At 35.5% G+C, this 27,892-nt stretch overlaps 1 protein-coding gene across 5 annotated transcripts in view; it reads right to left on the bottom strand.

The window, feature by feature from the left end:
* ZNF438 (zinc finger protein 438) overlaps nt 1–27,892 on the bottom strand; it is a 180,810-nt gene that overhangs the window by 116,925 nt on the left and 35,993 nt on the right. The gene's annotated exons all lie outside the window — the stretch shown is intronic.

Genomic DNA, 27,892 nt, shown 5'->3' with positions numbered 1-27,892 from the left:
AAATCCTATTGAGTGTTTCGCTGGAAACCTGACTAACGCATATGTTAGTTTGGTTTCATTTTTATTTTAATCTAATTTTATTTATTCATTTAAAAGATTTTATTTATTTATTTGACAGAGAGAGACACACAGAGAGAGGGAACACAAGCAGGGACAGTTAAGAGAGGGAGAAGCAGGCTTCCCGCTGAGCAGGGAGCCTGATGAAGGACTTGATCCCAGGACTCTGGGACCATGCCCTGAGCCTAAGGCAGATCCTTAACGAGTGAGCCACCCAGGCTGCCCATGTTGGTTTAATTTTTAAAGAAATAATCAAACTGTCTTCCAAGGTGGGTATACCATTCTATATTCCCACCAACAATGTATGGGCCTTCCTGTTTCCCCACATCCTAGACAGGAGATACTATGTGTCTTTTTTGACAACAGGCCTCACCAGTGGGCATGGAGTAGTATCTTACTGTGTTTTAATGTGGGTTTTCCTAATAACTAAGACGATGAGCACATTTTCAGGTGCTTATTAGTCACTTCAGTCTTTTTTTATAAAATGCCTATTCAATTATTTTGCTTATTTTTTAACTGGGTTGTCTGTCTTCTCATCATTCATCTGTTGGAGTTCTTTATATGTTCTGGATACCGTTCTTGGTATGATCAGATATGATCTGTAAGTATTTTCTCTGTGGCTTATCTTTTCAGTTTTTTCAGTGTCTTTTGAGGCAAGTTTGCAATTTTAATGAAGTCAAATTTATCCCTTTTTTTCTCTATGTCTCATGCTTTTGGTGTGATATTTCCTAACTCTTTGCCCAATCCAAGGTCATGAAGTTTCTTCTATGCTTTCTTTCAGATTTTTTAGTTTTAGCTCTTACATTTAGGTTCATAATTAATTTTGAGCTAATTTTTTGTACCATTGTTTTTGTGAAGAAGTACATTTTTTCGCATATGGATGCCCAGTTTTTTCAGAACCATTTGTTTAAAAGATGACCCTTTGTTTATTGAATAGTCTTTAGCAGCTCTGTAAAAAAAGAAAAAAAAAAATCAATGGACCAAAAATGTAAGGGTTTATTCTTGGACTCTCAATTCCACTCTATTGATCTGCAAGTTTATCATTACGCCAATGATATACTATCTTGGTTACCACCACCTGATGTTGAATTTTGAATCTGGGAAGTAACAAAGTCCTCCAACTTTGTTATTTTATTCATTTATTTAAAACATTGTTTTATTTTATGTGTACTAATGAATACTATCTTAAATTCTTTCTGAGGGAAGACAGATATAATACAAAAACAAAACAGAGTATATTTTAAGGATGTTTTCAAAAAAGTATACTCCTCTTAAGATCTGAAAGTGAGGGGCGCCTGGGTGGCTCAGTGGGTTAAGCCTCTGCCTTCAGCTTGGGTCATGATCTCAGGGTCCTGGGATCGAGTCCCCCATCGGGCTCCCACAGCTCAGCAGGGAGCCTGCTTCCCCCTCTCTCTCTGCCTCTCTGCCTACTTGTGATCTCTCTCTCTCTGTGTCAAATAAATAAATAAATAAAATCTTAAAAAAAAAAAAAAGATCTGAAAGTGACAAGCACTAATGCATTCTCCTAGGAATAATTATGGTATTAAGTCTTCTGCAACAAACACCCACATCCACACTTATCAAATGCTTACTTAGTATTAGGCATGATGCAGACTTAGGCACTAAAGATACAGAGACAAGACACAGTCCCTAACTTGGCACAAAAATAGAGAATGATGGCATAGTGAATTATAGCAACAATTGAAAGAAACAGGGGTAGGAAGGGAAAGGTATATTAATTTCATCTGACAGATTTACCTTACTTCATATAATCTTGTTTCTGGAAAAAAATGGCTTATGATTTTTGGTATTTTTTTAAACAAAGTGAGCGTGAAAGCACCAGAGGCTACTATTTACAAAAGCTTAGAGTAAGCAATTCTTTTTATAGAGTTTCTCTCAACTAGTAAGGTCTTTTACTTCACTCCTCATTTTTAAGGAATTTAAAATTTTTACCAAAAAAATTTACACTAAGGAAAAAATTCAAACAAAACAGAAATATGTATAGTAGAATGCGTAAGCCCCATTTTACCTCCAATCCATCCTTCTCCTCTCCCCAGAAATAACTTCTGTTATGCTTGGTCAACTCCTGTTTGTTCACAGCTATATAAAATGCAGAGAGTAAGAACTCTAGAAATCCTCACACCAATCTCAAATCTTGTTTTATAAAGGAGCCTCCTTCCCACTCACACAATACCAGAATAGCTAGCAAGACTTAAACATTATTATTTTTTTCCTGCTATATCCCATCCTATACTCTAGAAAAGGTAGAGACTAAGAGAAAAATGGACATAAGCAACAGACCTAAATTGCACGTGTCTGTGTTGTGTCTATGTGTGTGTGTCTGTGTCTGTGTGTATAATCTTCATAGTAATGATTCCTGAAACTTGTTCTATAGGAGATTTTAACAGGTATTCTTAAAAAAGAAAAGAAGGAAGCTAAAAGGAAGGAAGGAAGAAGGGCAGAAAAGAAGGCAATCAGGCAAGCAGTGGGCATTTCCAAAGTCAGATATATTTGGGAAATACTGGCTTAAATGAAATATCTATATTCACTGAGATGCTCCCACCTTTTGTAAAATTAGCTGAGCATCAAACCCTTTAATCATGGATCATTTTGTGATATCCTGAAAGACTGAGGCAAAAATACAGTGGGAAATAACCATTGGTTATAGTTTCCATTCATCATCACACTGGCAGTAACAGGTGAACAAATAAGGATATGGAGACATGTGCATGCAGTCACAAAAATATGCTAAGGCCAAAAGACTAAACAGTAAAGTCAGGCAACTGTCTTAAAATTCTATCTTGACTATGTTAGAGAAACTGACTTCATTTCTTTGTTGTATTGTTTTTCCTTTGACTGCTTAAGAAATAAAAGAATAAAACTAGAGATAAAAGCTTGGTTCTAAAATTAAATGGATTAAAGTGTTTGCTTTTAATAGTGAGTAATAACAAATAAATACAATCAAAGGGTCTCAATGTAAATTCTAACCATATTTTAATTTGCTTCACAAAACTGATTTGTTTGGGATAGTATTACAGTATTTGCTTTATTGTAGAAGAATCTTTAAGAGGTTGATAAAAAATTGCTGTGAGGTTGTATTTTTACAAAGTTACTCTAGCTACCTATATCTGTGCAACAAAAAACAGTAAATTTGGATCTATCTCCTTATACATTAGCCTTCAAATCAAGATATAAATCAGCAGTGAAATCTGTTAAAAACTTGCCACTGAGATTGGATGGAGCCTTTAAAACCAAAACATAATCATGAATGATAATTTTTCAATATATATCCTGTCTTCCCACTGAAATTTTAATTTGGGAGGACTTCTTACTGAAGTGGATCCTTACGATAACTAACAGAGTTGTATGTCCTCAGTGGAAGCTATTCTGAAATTGTACTTCACTAAAAAATAAGGAATAAATAAATCACCAATGGAGAAAAGGCTCCATCATATACTTAAGTTTCTTTGTTTTTGTTGTTTCTTCATTGCTGTTGGGAACAGGAAGTGTGATAACACCAGTATTTATAAATGTAAAACAGCCTCATTTTTCTTTATAGCTAAAACCCAACTATTTGTCTAATGCCCAACTCACACTTCCTTTATGAAATCTCGCACCACTCTCTTGTTCAAGTCAAAACAAGTTTTCCTTCCACTAAGCTACATGAGTCTCATTCAGGCTGCTCACTTAGCACATCCCCACATTTAATGCACCATAAGTTGCTGTTCAACTGGACTAGTGTATGTATTCTATTCACTGAAATGCCTAAAAGACTTTAGATTTATTTAGTAAGTATTGTTGATGACTGACATTACTATCCAGTGCCTTATGATGGTCTTAGGATAGAGAGTCCTTGGGAGAAAATCTAAGTGTTTTTCCATTATGAGAACAGTGAACAGGCTTATCAGTTTTAGGAAATGTTAACAGACTATCTATAATTTAAGTAACTTACGACTAAATTTCATTGTTTTCTATGACACAGCAGTGGCGTGATTAGACCAGCCAGGAGTACAACATTTTTATGGACTTGGGCACAAAATGCTTTGAGAGAATTAACTGTTTAATAACAAAGGACTTCGAACAAGATCTATCATTAGAGACTAACAGAAAGGGTAAGTGAAACATTATTAGACATACACATAATAATGCATATACAAAACAAGTAAGTATCCACAGAAATAACCTGCCAGTTTAATTCACTCATTTAACAAACCATTATTGAAAGCCCATGGCACGGTGGGCTCTGTTTTTCATTTAGGAGAACTAAAGGTGAATGAGAAATATCAACCATTCCTGTTGGCTCTCTAAGGCAAATCCAAACAGAATCAATCTAAAAATTCATCTACCCACCTCTGTGTAAAACTGTATTACACATGGTTAAGGTGCATAAAGAGTATTTTATCTCACTGTTTTAAGCAATACAAATGGTTTACTTCAGCCTAAACACCAGCAAGCTTAAATTATCCTAGAAGGTCCTTCCAAGAGACGTCGTTTCATTTCTAGTCTGTCCCCAAACCCTAAGGTTCCCAAGTTGTTGAATGAAGACAGAGAGATGTGCTATTAGCAACACAAGCAAACTGACCCCAGAGCCCTGTCTAAAGAAACACTCCTTACCTAACAATGAGGGCAGTGCTGGCCCAGGAACCCCCTGCCCCATCAGTTCACCAGCAGCTGCTGACATAGTCTTAGGCTTCACAGGAGCACAGCATTTTCTTCTAAAACTTAAGGGGAAAGGCAAAAATAGAAAACCTTTTGGCAACCACGAAAATGTATATTTAAAAAATTGTGGAATAAAAATGAGCTGTTATATACTTTTAAAACCAGAGAAAAAGGAGAAAATTACAAGTACCAGTAGCCTCCCTATGCTCAACTACAACCTGAATAGAACCAAAGCAGAAATGTGGCAGTTTCAGTTAAGCAGCTTTGCATTTGAGGCAACTTAAAATGATCTAGCAATTAAGCAAGCTGAAAGTAACATGGTAGAGACAAATTTTACTTTTAGAATCAGAACCCATTTTTCAAGTGTGTTAAGAAGGAAGAATGCAATCTTTTAGCAGATGGATGGGCTTTCATTTAACTAGAAATTCACTAATCCAGGAATCAGGAGATTTTAAAACTTACACAGTTAACTGGACAACACACTTGGATACTAAATTTGATTTTTAAAACTAGTAGGTTATGCTCTGTTCTTGTGTTAAATCACAGGGATTTCTTCTGGGATTGCAAAGGAATAAGCGTGTAGCCTATCTCACGAAGGAAGGAGAGATTTCTAGCCTTTAAAAACAGGAGGTTCGCCTACATGATCACCTGGGACAAACTTGGCCAGAGCAAGCAGGCTAGAAGGTTATAGGAGCCTGGGAATGTTTAACATCAAGAAAGAAATTACAGCTCAGTAAGATCAGAGGGAATTACACAGGAAATGTGAACAGTAACCCTTTCATATCTCCACACCCCCTCCTATTGCCTGTGATAAATGGACTCCTGCAGCCATCCAGCTATGTGAATACACAGACCAACAGCAGAAGGGGACTGGGAAAAGGGAAAGAAGCCATTTTATATAAACACACACACACACACACACACTCACAGCCCAGCCAAAATTCATGACATGCTAAAATCATGTTGCTCCAGAAAACTGCCTTTAGCCTTTCTAATTGCCACGTTTGCACTGTATCACCACCTTATCCAACAGAGCTTTAAGTAAAAATTCCAAAGAAACTTGAAGAATCAGGCAGGGGTGGGGGGACAGAATAGTTGGCAGAGGCATCACAAGTAGGGAAACGTGGCTCCTCTGAAGCTGACCAAACAAATAGGTCTCCACCCTGGCTTATGTTTAAACATCTCATTCCTAGTCAGTCTGTAGGGAAAACATTCTTTCCACAATAAATAATACGCAACCGAATCAGAAATTCTTACTCCATCCTTTATCTGCTCTCTGTAGAAGAAGTTCTTCGGCATTATAAACCAGAAGCTCAGAGAAGTCAACTAATTTTGAATTCTATTAAAAATGTTTAGGTGGAGTCAAGGCAAATTAAACTATTTTTTGTTTCTAATCTGGAAAAGCAAATGTGCAAATCCTAGACTCCTCTAGAGACCCCTGGCTATTCTTACACAACTGCCTTCCTTTCAGAAAAGGGGAAATATTCAGTTTCCATAGACAGGTTAGTTTAAAAGAGATTAATTAAAAACAAACGAACAAACAAACAAACAAACCCTATCCATGGTCCTCAGACAGTGAGGGCATGGGTGAGGCAGAAAAATAAATAAAGAAAAAAGTGATAAATCCACTGGGCTAAGCTTAAAATATGGAATGGAATTTCACAGATCACTCTGAAATAAGGTTTAACCTTTTTCATTGGTATAACTTCAGGATAGAGGTGGCTTGCCACAAAGAGTAGGTTAAGAAATAAATGAAAGTAAACAGAGATGACAAAGCAAACCACCAGTAAAAGTCAAAAGGGCTAGCTTTTTAGAACTTTCCAGAAGATAAAACCAAAGGATCTTATATTTTCCAGCAAAGTGCCTCCTCCAAAGTACAAGTATCTTCTTCAGGAAACAGCCTATACCAGTAGTGCTTTTGTATAATAAATGGCACATCAATCAAATGGCAAATGAGATTTAAACTGCAGACTTCCTAGTTGCCTTAAACAACTGATTTCTTATGGCTCCCAGAGAGGCAATCTGATAACTGTTCAGTAAGTTAAAGGTGCTTGTTCTTTCCATGGACTCTGAGTTTATGTAAACCTTTATGTTAGGAGAAACATTAGGGGAATGACAGGGAGCAAAATAATAAGCAAATTCTGAATAAGAAACCGGACAACTGAGGGGGCTTTCACACAAAGATCAGTTCCCCATTAAATGAGGACCCTGAAGGGCACCAAATATAAACTCAGTGTAGCCACCTCCCCATCTAGAAACAAGAGCTTACTTTTAGCACTTCTTAACCACCATTCACCCATGTCTTGTTCTGATAAACATAAACACTTCATATCCCCACTGAATGTTGTTTGGGATCTCAAAATAATTTAAGTATTATAACCAAAAAGAAACCACAGCAAGATAATTTGATTTTTTTTTTCCAAACAGTGTTGCACTACAACAGAATTACACTTTTTTAAGTACACAGATGTTAATTTATATTTGCTTACTTTTATCTTGAAGACAAAAGATCAACAATGTCTGTGGGGGCGCCTGGGTGGCTCAGTGGGTTAAAGCCTCTGCCTTCAGCTCAGGTCATGATCCCGGGATCGAGCCCCACATCGGGCTCTCTGCTCAGCAGGGAGCCTGCTTCCTCCTCTATCTCTCTGCCTGCCTCTCTGCTTAGTTGTGATTTCTCTCTGTCAAATAAATAAAATATTAAAAAAAAAGTCTGTGAATATGAATGTATAATGACAATGAAATGATGATTACTGGGACCTTCAGCGTATCTCCTCTTTTGAGTTATTGTCAATGATCTTTTCAGTTCTTAAACTGGGCCTAAAGAAATGCTGATTGATACATATTAGGCCTTCAATATTTGTTAAATGATTCAGCAGTAAGGCTGCTTCTTCTATTTGGAAAATAAGAGAGCCCTAATATAGTACTCTCTTGCAAGTAATAAAGGATAGAAGCAACAAGGAGGTTAAATCTTCAGTACAGAGGCAATATAGTTAAAAGAGGCAAACTGTAGACAGCCTTGACAAGAGTTATGATAATAAAAATAGGAAGACTATCACCTAATATTTGCATATTTGTACAGTACTGCCCAATATATAAAACATTTTATATAATTTCAACCCTACAACTTTATAAAGTAGATGTTATTATCACTTGATTCAAACAGCAGAAAGTGGCTTTTTCGAGATCACCCAGCTAGTTAAACAGCAGAGCTGAGATTCAAACCTTTCTAAAAAGCTATCTCATTCATTAAAAGCACTTTATTTTGTCATGAAATTTTGAAAATTTCCTCCAAACTCCAAAATCAGGGAAAACATAATAAACACAACCTTTTTTTCCCTTTCAATCCACTCACTATCACTCCCTTTCTACCAATTCCCATTAAAACAAAACAAAACAAAACAAAACAAAAAACTGTCCAAGCTCCCATCGCAGCAGCCTCTCTCTGTTCCTCATACCAGAATGACTAAGGGCAGAGGGAGAAGCATCTTCCAAAAACAAACCTCTTTTCACCTAGGTCTTGTAACCTACAACTTTCCCCAAAATAAGGATATCATCACAGGCAAGGACTTTTAAAACCATTAACTAGTGAGGAATGTCTGGGGTTGTCTGTTCTTCACTGAGAATGAGTCAAATATGACAAAAATTACCTCTGCATTCCTAAAAGGTGAGCAGGAGTTCCCCTCACATTTCCCTCCTTCTGGCTTAGCAAAAACACCCCCTCTGGGGACTTGGTAGTGAAAAGCTGACTGCGTAAGAGTAACAAAACTAACAGAACTAAAAGTTATTTTCTTACCAACTTGTTCAGATTATTCCTCACAGTTATTTTTGAAGCCTTATTAAAGAAAGATAAACTACTGGTATTAGTAATTTAATATAAATGTGAGGTATAATAAAGGTAAAGATGTATTCCTACAAAACCAACTATTTGTACGCACCTCTGAAGCTTATTATAAAGATTATTAAGCTAAATTATATGAAAAATGCTAAATATCTCATCTAGCACAGAGTTAACTACTCAATAAATGTCAGCTGTAATGAGTAACATTACTGAAGAATTAAAAACAAAACATGACAGAAGGCCATATTTAAAATGAACAAGCAAACAATATATTCTGTGGGTTGTTTTTTTTAAATCTATGCAAAACATAAATATCCGTTCTATGTATACAAACATATGCATATAAATATTCAAAAAAACTTTTTGGATGAATGAATGACAAAATGATGACCTCTGGGGAGGATGGGGGGGGTGGTCAAAGGGAACTTTGATAGGTAATAAAATTAATCTTTTAAAAAGCAAAATAGAAAATATCTTTACACAAAATCTTATCTTCATTCCTACAGTTGATTTCAGCAGTACATGAAAAGTTTACTTCTATTTTTAGGTAATGTATCCAAACAATGTCTGAAACCTCATTTTCTTTAGGATTACCATCTAAATTTTATGTTACATAGTGCTTTCAATAATCTTCCTAATGACATTCCTAATTGCTATATTAAAAATACCTGCTGGTGCACAAAAAATATATTTATTAAGTTTTAGAACTCAATGTATTTAATCAAGGGGCAAGGAGTCTTTCAAAGTCCAGGAAGCCATAAATCAAAACAGTTTTACATAAAAAGATTACCTTTTCTCTTTAAATTTTCTGTGTTTACATTTAATAAACTACAAACAGAAAGTCAAGTTCTTGATTCTTTTTATAAAGCCAAAGGGTTGCCTATTTAAAATCATCATAACAATCTCAAATGTCTTGAGTGCTGCTCTAATTAAAAATCTTTCTTCCTAGGCTCTTCCTAACTTCTAATTCTTGTCTGTGCCATATCGATGCTGTTTTTAAAATTCTAACTTTCCTTCCAGTTTATAACCATAACTTTGACTTTTTCATCCCATTCTTTTTTCCTTCAGATCATCTAGATTTGAGCCCATAAACTGTGGGCAAACCGGGTCACAAAAGCTCTTATTAACTCCCTCGGTGCAGCAAATAGCGGGCCTCCTGTGGTTCAGGCACGGAGGTAACCCACATGCACCACAGACCCAGCCAGCCTGGGCCCTTCAATTTACAAATCCAGCTTATAAATTAAAGGCCTCCACTGCTGTAAAAAAGAGACCGACATTTCAATAGATGAACACCAGAGAAAGTAGCCTCTTCCTTGTCCAGGAGACACTGGGCTTAACAGGAAACCCCCCCTCAAAGAGCTGTGGGATTCAGGGATTATGGGAGACTGTTCAATCTCTTTACATATATTCAAAATTCAAGAAAGCACCTTTCTGTAAATTAATGGGGAACAGTATTTGATCAAAAGGTATCTTCCTATAATTTCAAATAAAATATTCTAGTTATCATTTGTAGCTGCCACAGGGCAATTCCAATAATAATAACAATATACAGCTTTATTTCTAGAAAATAAGAAGCACATGTACTGACATTTTTTCCTAGATGTTCAGCTGTGGACTCGTTAATATTAAGCTGCTGGACCTACAAAAATGTACAATTGTTCCCCCAGTAGTCAACTCTCTTAATTTTAGACAGCTTAACTTCACACAGTAGTTAAGAACATCAACTTTGGAAATAAGGCCTAGATCTACTTCATGCTAATTGTCATCAGTCAAGTTACTCAGGTACTCTGCGCCTCAAGTTTCTAGGTTAATACTAATACCTACCTTATAAGACAACTGTAAGGATTCCTTAACTGGTTGGTTATACATAAAACACCAGAACCATGCCTAACACAGAGTAAAACATTGCGAAGTTTTTGGCTGTTATTATTATCCCTAATATCAGAAATGTATAGCTCTTGGAAAAAAAACAGAACTTTTAGCGCAGCTCACTACAACCATTAAAGAAAGAGATTCTTTGAGACTGTTTAGTTCTATTAGAACATATGCAATCATTCTCTCCTGTGCATTCTAATGATTTATTTCCTCCTGTATGTCTCCATGTACCCTGGCCTCTACTTATCCATCTACTCATCTCCTTCTGGACTATAAGTGTCTTAAGAACAGGGATTCTATCTAACCTTGTAGTCTCAACATCTAGCACAGGGCCTTGCATAGAGCAGATGCTCTACAAAAACAATGAAACATAGTCTTAGCAATTTAACCTTGAAAGCCCATGGCCATGACATTAATTCCTTTGTGAAGAAGCTGTGTTTGGCAACTCTTTATCCAGGTAGTCCAGCAGAAGGTGAATAACCTTCTGCATGATAATGACATACAGTACCCTTCTATGTATAAGCTGAAGAGAAGAGGAATCCTGTGTCCCACAGAAGAGTCTAGAATTCTGGTTGTTACTACCAATAAAAAAGGTCTTTCTCTACCAAGAAAAAAAAGTATTAGCCATTTATCCATCTGCCTTACTCAAGTTAGGTTCTTAAGGACAGAAGCCACTGAATGTTGACCTCCACATCCCTAGGTGGGCCTACCATACAATGGCACTTCATAAAAGCCTATCACCTGCATTTTTTATCCAAGCTTCTAACTTATTTGTATTTTACTTGGATTTACTCATGGCATGTCTTTATTCACTAGAACAAAACACATTTCTGAAATGAAACAATTCTCCTTTTTCCCCAGAAGCTCTTGTAGAGAGGGAAATGAAAGTCCGCAAAGTGGTGACTAGAGAAGAGAAGCAACTGATGTCTGCTTGCATGATCTTTTCCTTGTTGCCCCAGATGAAGCCTTTGTCGGCGGATCAGCCTCCAGAACTGAAGCAGAACAAAGCCCTTCTTCAAAAAAGAATCACCCTTTGACTGCTGTATAGATTTTATTCAGTCAGCACTGTTTCCTCGCTCTCTTACCATTGTGACATGTTCATTATTTCAAAATTCTATCTGCCCACCCTGCTTGTGACCATGTCCAGCTTAGCTCATGACAAAAAGCCAGCTTGGGCAGCATCCTCTCACTGATGTCGTGAAACATGAATTCAGTGCCAGCAGCCTTTCGACCACTCAGGAGCTCATCAATGAAAGACCTTCAGTGTGACCTTTAGTCTCATGTCTCACTATTATCACCCAGTGGGCCCACCTCCCAGCACCCTCAATCTCAAGACAAGCACATATCCTAGAATTACCTTCTGGGAGTCTAGATGAATATCTTTCCACATTTTCTCAGGGAAAAGGAGTGATTTCACGTTCCTCTAAGTCATTCTACGAGAAGACTACTTCCGCGTGTTATAACTGGGGGGGGATCTCCAGCACAGCATGTGTCACTTACCTAATATTAGGTCAGAGCATAGACACACAAGTCATATATGATCCCTCCTAACTCTCTGCACTCAATGCAATAAGATAAGTGATTTATTCCTCTTGACTCTGCAAGATGAAATTAAGCTGATTTCTTTGCTTAATGAAATTAAAAATAAAACTGCTGTCAAATGGAAACTTCTTTGCTATCCTTGGGGTCCTGGCCAATCATGGAATTTTAAAGTTAGAAGGATCTCAGAGAGTCATCTTCCTCATTTCATAGATCTAGCCTGAGGCCCAGAAAAAAGCTGAGTGTTTTGCCATGGTCGCAAAGAAAAACAGAGAACCAAAGCTGGGGAAAAAAAGGCCTTCCTGCCTCCTCAGCCCTTATGCTGTCCACATACCACACTAAGATGAGTCTCTTGGCAAGAGACTTCACTATAACTTACAATCCCAGAGAGGCTGAATCAGCCTCACTTCATTCCCTACATCTTGGTAGTCCAGCCATATAATTATCTGCTTAAAAAAATATAGATAGATAGATAGATAGATAGATATGGATATCTATATATATATGACAAGATGGAAATCTTGTCACTCATTCATGTATATATATATATATATACATTCATATACATGAATGAATATATATATACATGAATGAAAATAACTAAAATAACTCTAAAAATAACTTTGCAACATCACTATTTTCTTAAAGATATTACCCCCTAGCAACTGCCACAGGCTTCTTCTTTCCACACTGTTTCCAAGACAAGACTGAGTGCTATCTAAGACCCTACTTCCCTAAATAGTCTTTAAGCATAATGTGAAAAAAATGGGAAATCCCCATATTCATGTTTCTTTATTATAGAAAGAGAATGGAGCTGGTACCCTCTCATGACATGGAACGCTCAAGATAGGCTAACAGCCTATCAGAGACTCAAAGCAGTGAAAGGACAGCTTCTCTCACGAAGCAAACATTAATGAGAATGTGAGTGCATGCCCTGTGTTACTTATATAGTAATGACAGGGACATCTTAGAAACAAGCTGACTAGTAAATAACTGGAGATGTTCCCATAAATTGAAAAAATCAAAACCAAATTAAACGAAGATAAACTTTAAATCAAAGAGCAAGAAGTCCAAAACACAATGGAAATAAAAAAGAATTTAAAACAGAAAGCTTCAAATGAAGTAAAACCAATTAGATCAATTCTGACAATAAATATAAATGATTTAATATATCCTTAAAAGACAAAGGTTCTCACTAGGTTAAAAAATAGTATCTAGCTATACTCTACTTTTAGGAAATATCTAAAAGACACGACAAAGAAAGAGCAAATATAGTAAGTATAAAGACACATAGGGAAATATAAACTAAGATAGCAATATTCATGTCAGCTAAAACACAAAGCACATAGCAAAAATTAGGAAGAAAGTCATATTACTCTGACAAAAGTATAATTATCAATTGAGATGTTGAAAGCAAATAATACATTAACACATTCTAAACCAAAAATGGATACAAATATAAGGAAAAATTAATAAATTAATGATTTATATCTTTAAGCCTTTGACAGACTAGACAAAAAAATTATAGAAAAGTTGGTAACAGATAAGTAATTCTAGCTGAAACTGCACTTCAAATTTTGAGTTTTGACTTTTCCCAGGTTAACAACATAACACCGAAAAACTGGTAACACTGAACTCTCATGATGCCGACAGGCACAGCCCCCAGTCAGCCACACAATCACGAGGATAAATGACCAATAGGCTTAAAACACATACAACCATTCTGTTTTTCACTTTCAATAGAGCATTCAATTTATTACATGAGATATTCAACATTTTATTACAACAGTCTTTATGTTAGAGGATTTTGCCCAGCAGGCTAATATAAGTGTTATACATGTTTAAGGTAGGCTGAATTAGCTATGATGTTTGGTAGCTTAGATGTATTAAATTCATTGTCAACTTAACTTAAGATACTTTCAATGTACAATGGGTTTATCAGGATATAACCCCACTGTAAGTTGAAGAAAACCTGCATATCAATTTATTAATAATTAGTACGTAAAGTTTAAAAGTAACTTGAACTTTGAGAAACATTCTCTTAAATAATTATTTTAATTGAGACTGCCCCCTAAAATATACTGGATATGTCCAAAAAGTACACAGAGAAAAATAGAATTCTTAAATGGTTTCCTTTGAATTAGTGTATAAACTTTCTGCTATAACAAAGAGATTCAGGGGCACCTGGGTAGCACAGTCAGTTAAGTGTCCAACTCTTGGTTTTGGTTTAGGTTGTAATCTCAGGGTCACATGAAATAGAGCCTTGTGTGGGGCTCTGTGCTCAGTGCCGAGTCTGCTTGAGAATCTCTCTTCCTCTCCCACTGTGCCTCCTGCTCGTGGTCACTCTCTAAAATATATAAATCTTTGAAAAAAAAAAAAGATTTAAAAAATACAGTAGCTCAAGTTAGAAATTCTTCTTTTTCATGTTATAATACTGGGTGGCAAGGAAAGGTATGCTGTACAAGATCACCACAGACCTACACTGACTCTATTATCCCTTACATGACCTCCAGCTCTGGACCTAAGATGGTTGCTACACCTGATATAACATGCCAGCCAAGCAGAAAGGGAAAAGAGAAAGTCTAGGACATATGGCTTGTTTGGGAGTAGTTAACCTTATACAATCATCTTTCAACTATTATTAGCCACAAAGCCACACCCTGCTGCAAGAGAAGCAGAGCAATGTAGTTTCTAGGTGGGCAGCCATATATATGCTCAGGTAAAATATAGAGGTTCCGTTTCTAAAATAAAGAATAGATTCTAAGAGACACTGGAGTATTATGTACATATTTTGATTAGAAAAATGCAAAAGAATAATAAAACAAAACCCAGAATGAATTATGTGTAATCACTTCATTTTAGTTGGATTCATCTTAGTGCCAAGAACACCACCAAATATCAATTTAAGAAGACAGAAAAGTACATCAGTGAAATATAAGGATGCTAGGGTCCTATTCCAATACATCAAATCACAGGCTAGAAAGTATACCGAAAATTCATTTATTCTCTTTCCTTGTTTAAGGATATTTAATTCATGTATTATTGTTTCTATTGTATATACTGATTTATCTGAACAGACTTTTCAGGTTGACAAAGTTTCAGTCTTACACAGAGGTCTTCTACTATTAGACAGAGTTAATCTTTTGCTAGTTAAATAACTTTCAACATTTGTGGAATGCTTTTTAAAACAACATTACTAGGGGTGCCTGGGTGGCTCAGTCAGTTAAGCATCTGACTCTTGGTTTCAGTTCAGGTCATGATCTCAGGGTCACAAGATCAAGCCAGCAAAGGGCTCTGCACTCAGCACAGACTCTGCTTGGGATTCTTTCCCTCCTCCTCTCCCTCCCCTTCTGTCCCTCTCCCTGCTCACACTCGCTCTCATATAAATAAATAATCTTAAAAAAATAAAGCATTATTGAACTATAGTTTATATACAGAAAAATATGTGCATTTTCATGGATATTTCAATGCATTTTACAAACATATATCCATATGTCCCTATAATCACCACAAGAACACACCCCATCATGCCACAAGTTTTCTCATACCCAATCCAGGTCAATTACACTGAACTCTCAGCTGCAGGCAACAACTTGTCTGCTCATTATTACTAATGATTAAATTTGCCTTTTCTAACATTTCTGATGTAGTAATTCAAGGCAGTAAATGGAATCATAGAATTTGGATTCTTTTGTGTCCGGCTTATTTAACTCAGCATAATGTTTCTGAGAGTCATTCATGCTGTGTGTATCAGTTCTTTAAGCCTCTTTTATTGCCAAGTAGTATTCCACTGCATGGACATACCACAGTGTGTTTATCTAGTCACTAGTTGATGGTCCTAGCTTGTAGCTATTACGAATAAAGCTGCTATGAACATTCATGTGCAGGTGTGTGTGTAAATTGACTTTCATTTCCTTGGGGTAAATATTTAGGAGTAAAATTGTTGCATCTCATGGCAATAATATTTACCTTTGTAATACTACCAAACTGTTTTCTAAAATAGTTTTATCATTTCACTTTCCCCATGGCAAAATATATGAAAGTCCAACTGGTCTACATCTCAGCTAACAGGTGCTCTTTTTTAATTTTTAATTTTAGTTATTCTGACAAATATATAGTGGTATCTCATTGTATTGATTTGGTTTTTTTTCTGAGGTTTAATGATATTGAATCTCTTCCTGTGCTGCACCGGCCATTCATTATTTTCTTGTGCATATTTTTTAACTGGGTTGTCTTATTATTAATGCGCTGTAAAAGTTCTTTATATATTCTGGTCACAAGTCATTTGTCAGATATATATATATATATATATATATATATATATATATATAGTGCATATGTTCTCTCTGTTTAAAGACTACCTTTTCATTTTCTTAATGGTATCTTTCAAAGAATAGAAGTTTTAAATTTTGATAGAGTCCCATTTGTCAATTTTTCTTTTATGGTTCATGCTTTTTGTGTCCTAAGATATCTCTGCCTATTCCAACTGTGAATTTTTTCTTAAAGTTTTATAGTTTCAGTTTCAATCAGTTTCAGATCCATGATTCTTTTCAAGATATTTTTATATATGAAGAATAAGGGTTGAGGTTAATTTTTAAAAAAACATTTGGATATCCGGGTGTTCTAGTACCATATGTTGAAAAGACTATCTTTTCTCCATTTAATTACCTTGGCATAATTATCAAAAATCAATGGACTATGCAAGTGTGGGTCTGTTTCTGGATTCTCTATATATGTCTACTTTAGACCAACACTGCTTTGATCACTGTGGCTTTAAAGAGGAAGCTTTAAAATGTAGAGAAAGTCTTGAGGCACCTGGATGGCTTGATTGGTTGAGCATCCAACTCTTGATTTTGGCTAAGGTCATGATCTCATGGGTCATGGGATTGAGCCCTGTATCAGGATCTGTAATCAGCATGGAATACGCTTGAGATTCTCTTTCTCTCAAATAAATAAATTTTTTAAAAAGTACAGGAAGTTTTGAAACTTCCAATACTGTTGTCAATTTTTTTTAACTTTTCTAGGTCCTTTGTATTTCCATACAGATTTAAAATCTCAATTTCCAATTTTTCATTGCTAGTATATACACATACAACTGATTTTGTATATCTACTTTGTGTCCTGTAATCTTGCTAATTGAATTTAAATTACAAATTCTAGTGGCTTTTGAGAGACTGCTCAGCATTTCTCTATACATGACTACATTATGTGCAAATAAAGATGTTTTATTTCCACCTTAGCAATCTGTATGCCATTTCTTTTTTTTTTTAATTGCCTATTACACTGGCTGGGGGCTCCATCACAGCACTAGACAGACATAAGGAGGGAAGTAGGCATCCTTGCCTTGTTTCTTATCTAGGGGGAAAGCATTCTAACTTGTGATATTAATGAGATTTTAGCTAGAGATTATATGTAGATGTTTTTTCTCAAGTTGAGAAAGTTCCCTTCTGTTTTTAGTTTCCCAAAAGATTCCTTTTATGAATGGCTCTTGAATTTAGTCTATTGTTTTCTCTGCAACTATTCACAGTACTGTGTAGCTTTTTTCCATTTTTCCTGTTAAAGTGATGACTTACGCTAGGGGATATCCTAAAATTAAACCAAGCTTGCACACCCAGGAAAAACCAATGTTTTTATATACTGCTGGATTTAATTTGCTAACCTTTAAAAACTTTTCATGTATGTTCATGAGGATATTTGTTCATAGTTTTCTTGTAATATCTGTATCTTGATTCTTATCAACATAATGCTGATGTCCTAAAATGAGTTGGGATGTGTTCCTTCTTTCTCTATTTTCTGAATTATTTAAATGTTTGATGGAATTCATCAGTTACAACATTATAACATCCAGTTACAGGACTGGAATTCTTTCGGTGTTTATTTCTGGTTTGCTTTGTTTGTATGGAAAGGGTTTTAACTAAGGATATAACTTCTTTAAGATATGGTACTACTCTAATTTTATTTCTTCCAGAGTCAAATTTCAGTAATGTATGTCTTCCAAGGAATTTATCTGCTTCATCAATGTTGTCAAACTTATTTCTAAATATTTCTTCTATATGCTATTAATTTCTGTAGAATATGTAATGACATCCCTTCTTTCAATCCTGATATTATACTTACTAACATGTGTTTTCTTCCTTCTTTATTTTTCTTGATTAGACAAGCTAGAGGTTTATTCATCTTTTCAAAAAGCCTGCTTTTGGTTTCCTTGATCATCTTTTCGATTTCTGTTCTTGTTGATTATTTCCTTCCTTCTACTTACTTTGGTTTTAATTTGCTCTTCTTTTTCTGGCTTCGTAAGGTGGATATTTAGATGACTTATTTTATCCCTTTCTTCTTTTCTAATACACATAATTTAAAGTTAAATATTTGAGCACTGCTTCAGCTAAACTTCACAGATTTTTGTGTTTTCATTCTGATTCACTTCAAGACAACTTTTAATTTCCCTGTTTTATTATTTTTTTTAACCAATGTGTTAGAAGCACTTGGTATAATTACAAATATTGAGGATTTTTCAGATACCTTTCTGATATTCATTTCTAACTTAATTGTTGGGGTCAGAGGACATACTATGTATAACTTCCATTATTTTAAAGTTAATGAGACTTGTTTTACAATTAGCATGTGGTGGTCTATGCAGATAAATGTTCCACATGCACTTGAAAAGAACATAAACTCTGCTCTTCATGAGTGAAATGTTTTATAAATACTAATCAAATTACATTAGTTTACAGTATTGTTATACACATATTGATATCTTCCCTGATATTCTTTGTACTTGTCCCATCAATTACTTTTATCAATGCTGAAATGTCCAATTATAATAGATTTCTCAATGTATTCTTTCAGCTCTATTGGTTTCTGCTTCATGTATTTTGACAATGTAGCATATTGGCTGCATTTAAAGTTATTATTTCATCTTGAAATATTGATCCATTTTTCATTATGAAGTGTCCTTTTTTAACCTTATTAACATCATTTGTTCTGAAGCCCAGTTTTCTGTTACATAGGACTTACATTGTGTATATTTTTCCAAACTTTTTCTAACCTATTTCAAGAGTTTCTTGAGAACAACATAGAGTTTACTCTTACTTTTTTATTCAATCTGACAATCTTTGCCTTCTAATTAGAGTACATCATCTACATTTAATGTGATTACTGACATGGTTGTATATAGTTCTACCATCTTGTTGCAGGTTTTCTATTTGTCCCTTCTGTTCTTTGTTCCTTTTTCCCTTTTATTTAATCTTCTTTTGGATTTTTTTTGGGGGGGGGAGTTCATTTCATATTTACCAATGGTTTCTTATTAGTTAAAACTCTGTTTTTCCAACCTTTTAAGGGGATGCTCTCTTATTATAACCTACCTTCAAAACACATTACACCTTCATGTCTAAGACTCTTAAAATAATATGATTCCTTTCCCCATCCAATTCTTTGAGCTATTGTTGTCACACATTTTACTTTTACGTGTTATAACTCTACTAGACAGACACTGTTATTATTTTTTGCTTCAAACGGTTACCTTTTAAAAAAACCTGAAATACAAAGAAAAAAAATTCTTATGTTTATTGACATATGAGACATTTCAAGGATTCTTTATTCTTTTGTATAGTCCAAATTTCCATCTGCTACCATTTCCCTTTTGCTTAAAGAAATTCCTTTAATATTTCTTATAACGTAAGTCTGCTGGTCATAAGTTGTCTCAATTTTTGTCTAAAAAGCTCTTCCTCTCTTATGTTTTTTCCTCCTTAACGTCCTAAAATATTTTTGTTAGCTATGGAATACTAGGTTGACAATCTTTTAGAACTTAAAAAATGCTATTAAGCTGCATTCTGGTTTGAATAGTTTCTTATAAGTCTGCTGTCTAAATTCTTAACTTTATTCCTTTGTATGTAATATATTTCTTTCCCCCTCTGACAGCTTTTAAAATTTTTTCATTATCACTGATTTTCAGCAATTTTCTTATGCTGCGCCTTGGGATGTATGTATCTTGCCTGGGGTCTGTTTAAGTTTTTGGACCTATGGGTTTAGAGCTTACTTCAAATTGGGGGAAATTTCAGCCATTATTTATTTAAATTTCTTTTTCTCTCCCGCCCTCCTCCCAAAATTCTGAGACTCCACTTACACTTATGTTAGACTCATGGTATTTACTTATAGGGCACCAAGCTGCTTTCATCTTTTTCAGTCTTTTTTCTATGCCGTGGATGAATCCTCACCGCTTTCAAGTTCACAGACCTTTTCTCCCAAAGGATCTAATCTGCACTTAATCCCACCTATTTACTGCATTTTTAAATCTCTAGATATTCCAATTCTCATTATGTTTATTTACATGGGCCATATTTACAATAGCTGCTTCACTGTACTTGTCTGATAATTGTCCATCTCTGCCATTTTAGGGTCTATGTTTATTGTCTCCTTGTTCTGAGATTTTTCTCTTGCTTCTTTGTTTATCAAGAAAGGCTTAACTAGATACAATTTACTTGAATTTTATGTTGCTGAGTGCTAGATTTTTTTTGTATTAATTTAAAGAGTGTTAAACTGCCAGACAGTAAAGCTACCTGCAGATTAACAAGATTATTTTGAGGCTTGGTTTTAAGCTCTTTTAGAACTTGTGTAGAGGAACCTTTATTCTAGGGCTCATTCTTAGGAAGAACTGGTAAGTTTTCATTCTTTACAAGTTATCCTTGCCAACTTCTAGGGGTTTCAAATTGAATGCACAGTGTGGTGTTTGGTCAAATCCTCAAGAACATCCCTATGCAGATTTCAGGAATTCTTTCTGTGCCGAACACCCTCCTCTCCAGGAGAATGAGATTTTAAATGTATCAGACTTTCCTATCTTGCCTCCTTTTTACTTCCTTCCCTGCTCCATAGTGAAAGACACTTCACTTCTACATTCAGGTTACTGAATTTTAAAGGTTGAAAGGAAAACCAATCTCCTTTTAAAAACCTGCTTGGCCTGCCTTACTAAAACATGAGGCAGCAACGTAAAGGGTGTTTATTTATATAAATACTCTCTCTCTCTCTCTCTCTCACACACACACACACACACTGTTTAGAATACAGAAAAAGCACAGATTTTGCTTCTCAGTAAACTTAAGCTTAAAAGTAGCAAATCAATAAATATTAAAAAGTAGGATTCTCTACTCTAAACCATAATTCTACATAAAAAAGTATTTATTTCTCTACCTTTTTCCTTAAAAATATTTGCTCTTTACTATTTGGAAGATGCCCTGACTGAAGCCCCCATTATACCAATAAATAGTTTACATGTTTCCTGAGGGAAAAAATGAGATTTTGGGGGGAGATTGAAGACAGACATGTGGGTGGCAGGAAGCCAATGTTTCCTCCAAGGCTAGGCTGTCATAAACCAGTTTATATCTTTTTTAAGTCATCTTGAGTAACAGTGCAAATTTCATTTTTGAATTTTCTTCTCATTATGTTATAAGAATAACTAAGAGTCACTGAATAGTCTTTAAAAACATGATCCTTATCCAGGGATGGAACTAAGGAGAGATGAGTGAGGCACCTACCTCTCCTTAGTCCCAGGCCTGTTCTTAACAAACATAATAGGAAGGTACTGAAATTCCTTGCTACACAGAGTGGGGTCCATAAATCAATATCAGCATTATCTGGGAACTTGTTAGAAATGTAAAATCTTGCCCTCCCCAGACTTAATCAAAATTTCATTCTAATAAGGTCTCCATGTTATTCATGTATACATTAAAGTTTCAAAAGCAGTGCCCTAGTTTATCTATTTCTTCTATTATTGAAGTTCTGAATTATTTTCAATTATTTTGCCATAATAACTATTTTTCTATGATAACATTATAAAAGAACGCCACTGTACATATATTTGTGTTCTTGAGTAATTATCTTATTAAAAGGAATACGTTAAATTGGGAATCCTAGGTCATTGTGTTTTCTTTCAAATTTGAAACTTCTAAGCTGCTTGGTCTGAGAAACCACTTAACTGGGCTTCCTGAAATTATGAGTTAAGAGAATTCACAGATCAAGATAAAAAGTGGTTATATACATGAACTTGAATCCCAGCTCTGACAAAACTAGTTGTGTAACTATGGTCAATGATGTAACCTGTCCAAGACAGTTTCTTCATATGTTAAATGGGAGTTATAATAGCCTCACAGGATTGCTATGAGGATTAAGTTAAGTAAAAACAGATAAAGCATTTAGAAAACATGTTAAGTAAAACAGATAAAGCATTTAGAAAACATATGTGTTTGCAATTAAGAGGAAAAGTTAGTAAATAAAAAGGCTCTAAGTGAACCTGATTAATTTTAAGGTCTGAATTTTCAAACACCATCTATATGTAGTTTAAAAGCCTCTTTCTTCTTATCCTAGATTCTTGGATCTGTCCTAAGTAGATGAATTTGACAGAAAAAAGTGCATTACATTTAAGAACTGCTTCTTCCTTTTTTTTCTTTAGTACTTCATTATTAGTTTTAAAAGAAATGTGGATATGTTAGTCTTTTGCTAAGGCCAGATACAAAAATTAATCTTAATTGCCAGGTGCAGGAAGTCAAGAACCATGACACATATGTAATGCTCATGTTACCTTTACAGTTGAGGAGTTACTGCTATCTATTCTCTCCTCCTAAGAGAATCCCTGGCTCAAGTCAAGACAGGATTATCAATACAAGAGATAATCCAAACTGTATGTTTTGAATCAAAGGAGTAGTTTTGTTTGGGCAAAGTCAATACAGTAACCATGAAGAAGGAGCAGTCAAATCTAAAAGACAGAGATAGGTATAATGGGAAAGGAGGCAGCAAAGTCAGAAACCCAGAAAAGATCGAGAAGTAAGAGGAGATTCAAGGTGAATCATGGTAAGGAATTCAGGCCTTCCGAGAACAGTATATTCATATACTTCTGATTTCATATCACACTACTGATCACACTACTGCTTTCATATTGATCTGCCAAGCACCATGCTGGTTGGGGCAAGCCCTGGTGCTACACGAAGCTGCCAGGCTAGAGGCAACTTCTAGAGGTGCCATCCTATTATTTGGGTCCTAGCTACCAGAAGCGATCAAATATAAAGTATTTTAGTATCCAGAGACCCTGAAAATTATTCTTTCTTATATCATTGATTCCAAATTCCACAGTTCAGGGGTTATAAGCAACTGAAATTTGCATGAATAGCATTATCCAGGTCTAACTAGAAGCACTTATAGCCAAGTTCTCTACTACAAAATCCTACTTCTGCCTTTCTAAGAGAAGATAAGGGAATGGCTACATCACCCTCAAGAAAACATTCAAACATGATCACTAATTCTCAAAGAGCTTCTGATGTAAGGGAAACTATGAGGTGAATTTTCCATTTCTAGTAAACTCTGATCAAAAGGCTATTTCCACCGCCCCCCCAAAAAAAGCCATTACCACATAATATTCTCTCTACTTCTGCAATTCAGTGAACTTTTTGTTTAACAATTAAAACCTATCAGGGAATTTGTGTACGTATGTATTGCTTATTTTAGACTAAAAATTAATCAAAATAAAATCTAAATAAAAGATGGAAGAAAGAAAAATTTCTCAAAGTAATTTCCTTTAGATGGGGACTTGAGCAATCTGGCTGGAATCAACCCTGAAAGCAGCTCTTCTTTCTCTTCAAATATTGGAAAACTTTTACCCTTTATTGGTGAAAGTTTCCAATACAAATACAGGAAAATAAATCTGAGGAACACTTGGAAAGAGTGCCCTGAAAAAAAAAAAAAAGATTCTAAAAACTTATATAATCTGAGTTAGAAAGATCTAAAAATCAATTCTCTGACCCTTCACTCCAGCATGGAGCCCCAACCTGATCAGCCTCATAGATACATACGCTGCCAGTGCTGGAGAACTCACTGTCCAATGAAGGAGCCCAGTTTATTTGCAAGTAGATGTAACTGTTGCCAGCTTATTCATTATAGTGCTCATTATACTAAGCAGAAATTCTGTGACTTCTCCCATTGATTCTAGCTTCTTTCTTGTTGCTCTGAATCTCCAAGTCCTCTTCCACTTGAAAGCAATGCAAATTACAGAAACTTGGAATAATAAAGTTGCAAAATTTCTAGTGTAACCTCACTTACTACATACACTAGAGAGCCTTGGGTATGTACGTTTGTTCTCTCTAAATCTACCTCCGCTGCTATCAGACTGGAGTCTGAGCTGGTTGGAATGAGGGTGCAGGATAGGGAGTAAGAGGGATTTAGCTGATTCCAGTGGCCTTGGAGAATTTAAGGAATTGCAAAAGGGCAACTGTGGCTAGAGCAGAGTAAGCAAGACAGAGAATGGTAGGAGATAAAGTCAGCAGGCAGAACACGCAGGGCCTGGTAGAACATGGTAAGACTTGGGGTTTTATCCTGAGTGTGATGGGTAGTCACTCAAGGGTTCTGAACAGGAAAATGACAGGAACTGTTAAACATTTAAAAAAAAACACTTTTGCTCCTGTATGGAGAACTGACTGGAGAGGTGCAAAGAGGAGATAAGGAAGGTCAGTTACAAGTCTCTTGCTATCATCCAGGTAACTTGTAATGATGATGGGTTGTATTATATTAGGAAGTAGTGGGTAGCGGCAATACAGGGGTATTTAAGGATATGTGTTGAAAGGAGGATATATAAGCCTTATTGATGGGCTGGAAATGGGTTCAGAAGGAAAGAGAAAACTCAAGATGGCCTCTAATTTTTGGCCTGAGCAACTGTGTGGACCATTTACTGAGTTGAAGAAGAAGGAGGGCAGGAACACATTTGGGGAGGAGAATCCAAGAGTTCTATTTCAGCCATGGTAAGTTTGAAATGTTTATTAAACTTTCAAATAAATGTTGAATAGGCAGCCATAGATCTGAGCCTGGAGCTCATAGGAGAGATACAGATTAGGAATAAATCTGGGAGAACAGGAGGCATTTAAAGCAAGGGGTCACATGAGACCAAATAGGGAATAAATGTAGAAGGTAGCCAAGGACTAAAACCTGAAGAACGTCAACTTTTGGAGACCATGAAGAAGATAATATAGCGAAGGAGACTTTGTAATTTTAGGTGTATTTTATGCAGAAAGATACAGCTACAACCAATGGGGAGAAGTTACAGAGAGTTTTCTGCATGGTGTAATGAGCACTTTGATGAATAAGTTGGTAACTCTTATCCTCTCAGTAAAACAGAATTACAGTTACCCCTTGAAAAACATGGATTTGAATCGCACGGATTTTGGGATGCTTGGGTGGCTCAGTCGGTTAAGTGTCTGCCTTGGGTTCAGGTCATGATCCCAGGGTCCTGGGATGGAAACCCACATCAGCCTCCTTTTCTGAGGAGAGGCTGCCTCTCCCTCTGCCATCATTTCTCCTGCTTGTGCTCTGTCAAATGCATAAATAAAATCTTAAAAAAAAAAAAAAAGAAGAACTGCATGGATTTTTTGGATACAGTACTATACTCTAAGTGTATTTTTCTTATAATTGTCTTAATAACATTTTATTTTCTCCAACTTATTTTATTATAAGAATATAGTACATAATAATGTCTAAAATATGTGTTAATCAACTGTTTACATTATTAGAAAATCTTCCTGTCAGTAATAGGCTATTTGTAGTTAAGTTTTAGGGGAGTCAAAAATTATATGTGGATTTGACTGTGGGATGGACCAGGACCCCTGAAGCCCAAATTGTTCAAATGTTAACTGTATTTTATATGCACAAAGTTCAAAGTCACCCATCATAATCTTTCAAAGTCACGTGCCTACTCTATTTCTGACTCTTGCCCTATTGACTGTGTCTGGATAGCTGCATTTCACGTGTCAGCTGCTCAATTACCACATCTCTGGCCTCTGGCGTGTGCCCTGTCTTCTGGATCCAAATTTTCACCCCAACTAACAACTCCTAGTTGCCCAACACTGACCAGGAGGCACGCTGAGATCATGTTCCCCAGAGCTGCCAAAAGTTCTTGGCTTATGATCAATGAAGCACACAATGAGTGAGTGTTCAGCAGTTAATCAGGTGACAGAGAACAAATGACATGTTAGGGAATCACAGAATGAGCCGAATCAAGGCTGGAACAGGGAACAAGAGATTGTACTCCAGCCTACTCACCCCAGGGCAATCTGCTCTAGGTCACCCAGTGTGATCAGACACCCTTTTCCCCAGAAGAATTAAAGTTCTCTCAAGTTTACCAAGTATCCATGGATTAAGGATTTCCTGGCCACTGGTAACATTATGAACTAAACAGCAAGTAATGCACACCATGGGGACCTGCTCTTTCTGCACCAAAGCCTCAGGGTTAGCCTGGAGACATGTGTTACTTCCCCTGCCACATCTATAAAGGGGATTCCAAACTATTTTTGTATTTGTGAAGATTAAATGAGATCACTGTAAGTACCTGGTACATAGAAAGTGCTCAATACCTATTAGGTATTCTCATTTATACATTACATGACCACAAAATGACAGTCAGCTGAATGATAAAGTATGTCTCTAAAAACAACATGTTTAGAGTTTCTAGTACAAAAGATTAATAAAAGAGGGTTTTTTGTTTGTTTATATATGAACTATTACATGATCAAAGGAATTTAAATTTGTCCTGAAAAAGTGGTCTTCCATTTTTCTGAACTTCCCTACCAAGATCTGGTGAAATTATGTTACACAACTAAGAAGTAAAGAGGTCAATTCTACTAACATGAGATTGATGAATAAATACCATCAAGCAAAACAGAACTCTTGGAGCCTAATAATTATTCTACAATAGTCACTCAGGCCTGTTGTTATTTTAAATGTCTATATCCTTTAAGTATAATATATTTCTATTTCCCTTTATGAAATTTAAGTTTAACTAAAATCATTAAAGTTGGCAACAGAAGCAGGAAACCATTTATAAGACCAGCATGGCTATTTTACTTTTATTAATGAAACTTATGTAATAGTTTCAGCCAACTACAGAGTTCCATTCTTGTAGTCTTTTAATATTTATAGAAATTTAAAAGAGTTATACAGTTAGAGTTCATTTTTGAAACTGAGAATTTCTATTATCTGACAGCAATCAATTATTTTAGCTCAATTACAGAAATGGCTATTTAAGAGTTATGTTCATCTTTATCCATACTCCTTAACAATAGGTCAACTATGTCTTGTACTTGACCTAGAAGCTCACAGAGGTGTAACTGAACATACACTGAGAGGGTCTCAACTCCAAAATGGAGGCCCATCACTGGCCTTTGGCCTCCAATAGTACATCAAAGTAAAAAGAAGAAAAAAGCAGGGCATAGGGAAAGTGCTTATGTTAATACAAAGTGCTGTACTAAACTACCAAAAAGCATAGAAGCACCTTGAAAGAATCAAAGAGGAAGTCTGTACTCAGGTTTAAGGAGATGGCCACAAACACCATGCCAATATCCCAAAAACTGAAATCCCATGCCTCCTACAAACTGAAAAATTAAACCTATAGTTACCCTTGCATCTTTATTAATAGAATCTGGATTTTTTTTAAAAGGTAACAATTCTGATTTTTCAAACAATTACAGAGAAAAGTTACTTCTAAACTATAATTTTCAAATAAATCAACCTTGATTTATTTCTGCTTTAAGTGAATTTTTATTTGGGAATAATTTTAGATTTACAGAAAAGTTGCAAGGATACCATGGAGCTCCTATATACCCCTCACTCAATTTTAACATCTTACATAATCATGGTTTTGGCTAAGGAATTAATCTTGTTTTACTGCTATTAATTAAGCTGCACATTTTATCTGTATTTCACCTGCTTTTCCACTAATGGGTTTTTGCAGTTCCAAGATATAATCCAGATACCACATAGCATTTACTGATTGTATTTATTTGTTTATAATGCTTTAAGTTCTGGAATGTGCCAAACTTTTGTATCTTACTAAATGTCTTCCTTATAAATATGACAGAAAAGAACCCTCCCCTCCCTGGAAATATGACTTATCGGATC

This window comes from Meles meles, chromosome 7, assembly GCF_922984935.1.
Source record: "Meles meles chromosome 7, mMelMel3.1 paternal haplotype, whole genome shotgun sequence".
NCBI classification, from domain to species: domain Eukaryota; kingdom Metazoa; phylum Chordata; class Mammalia; order Carnivora; family Mustelidae; genus Meles; species Meles meles.
Note: the sequence above shows the minus strand (reverse complement) of the source record. Positions and strands in the feature narration are given on the sequence as shown.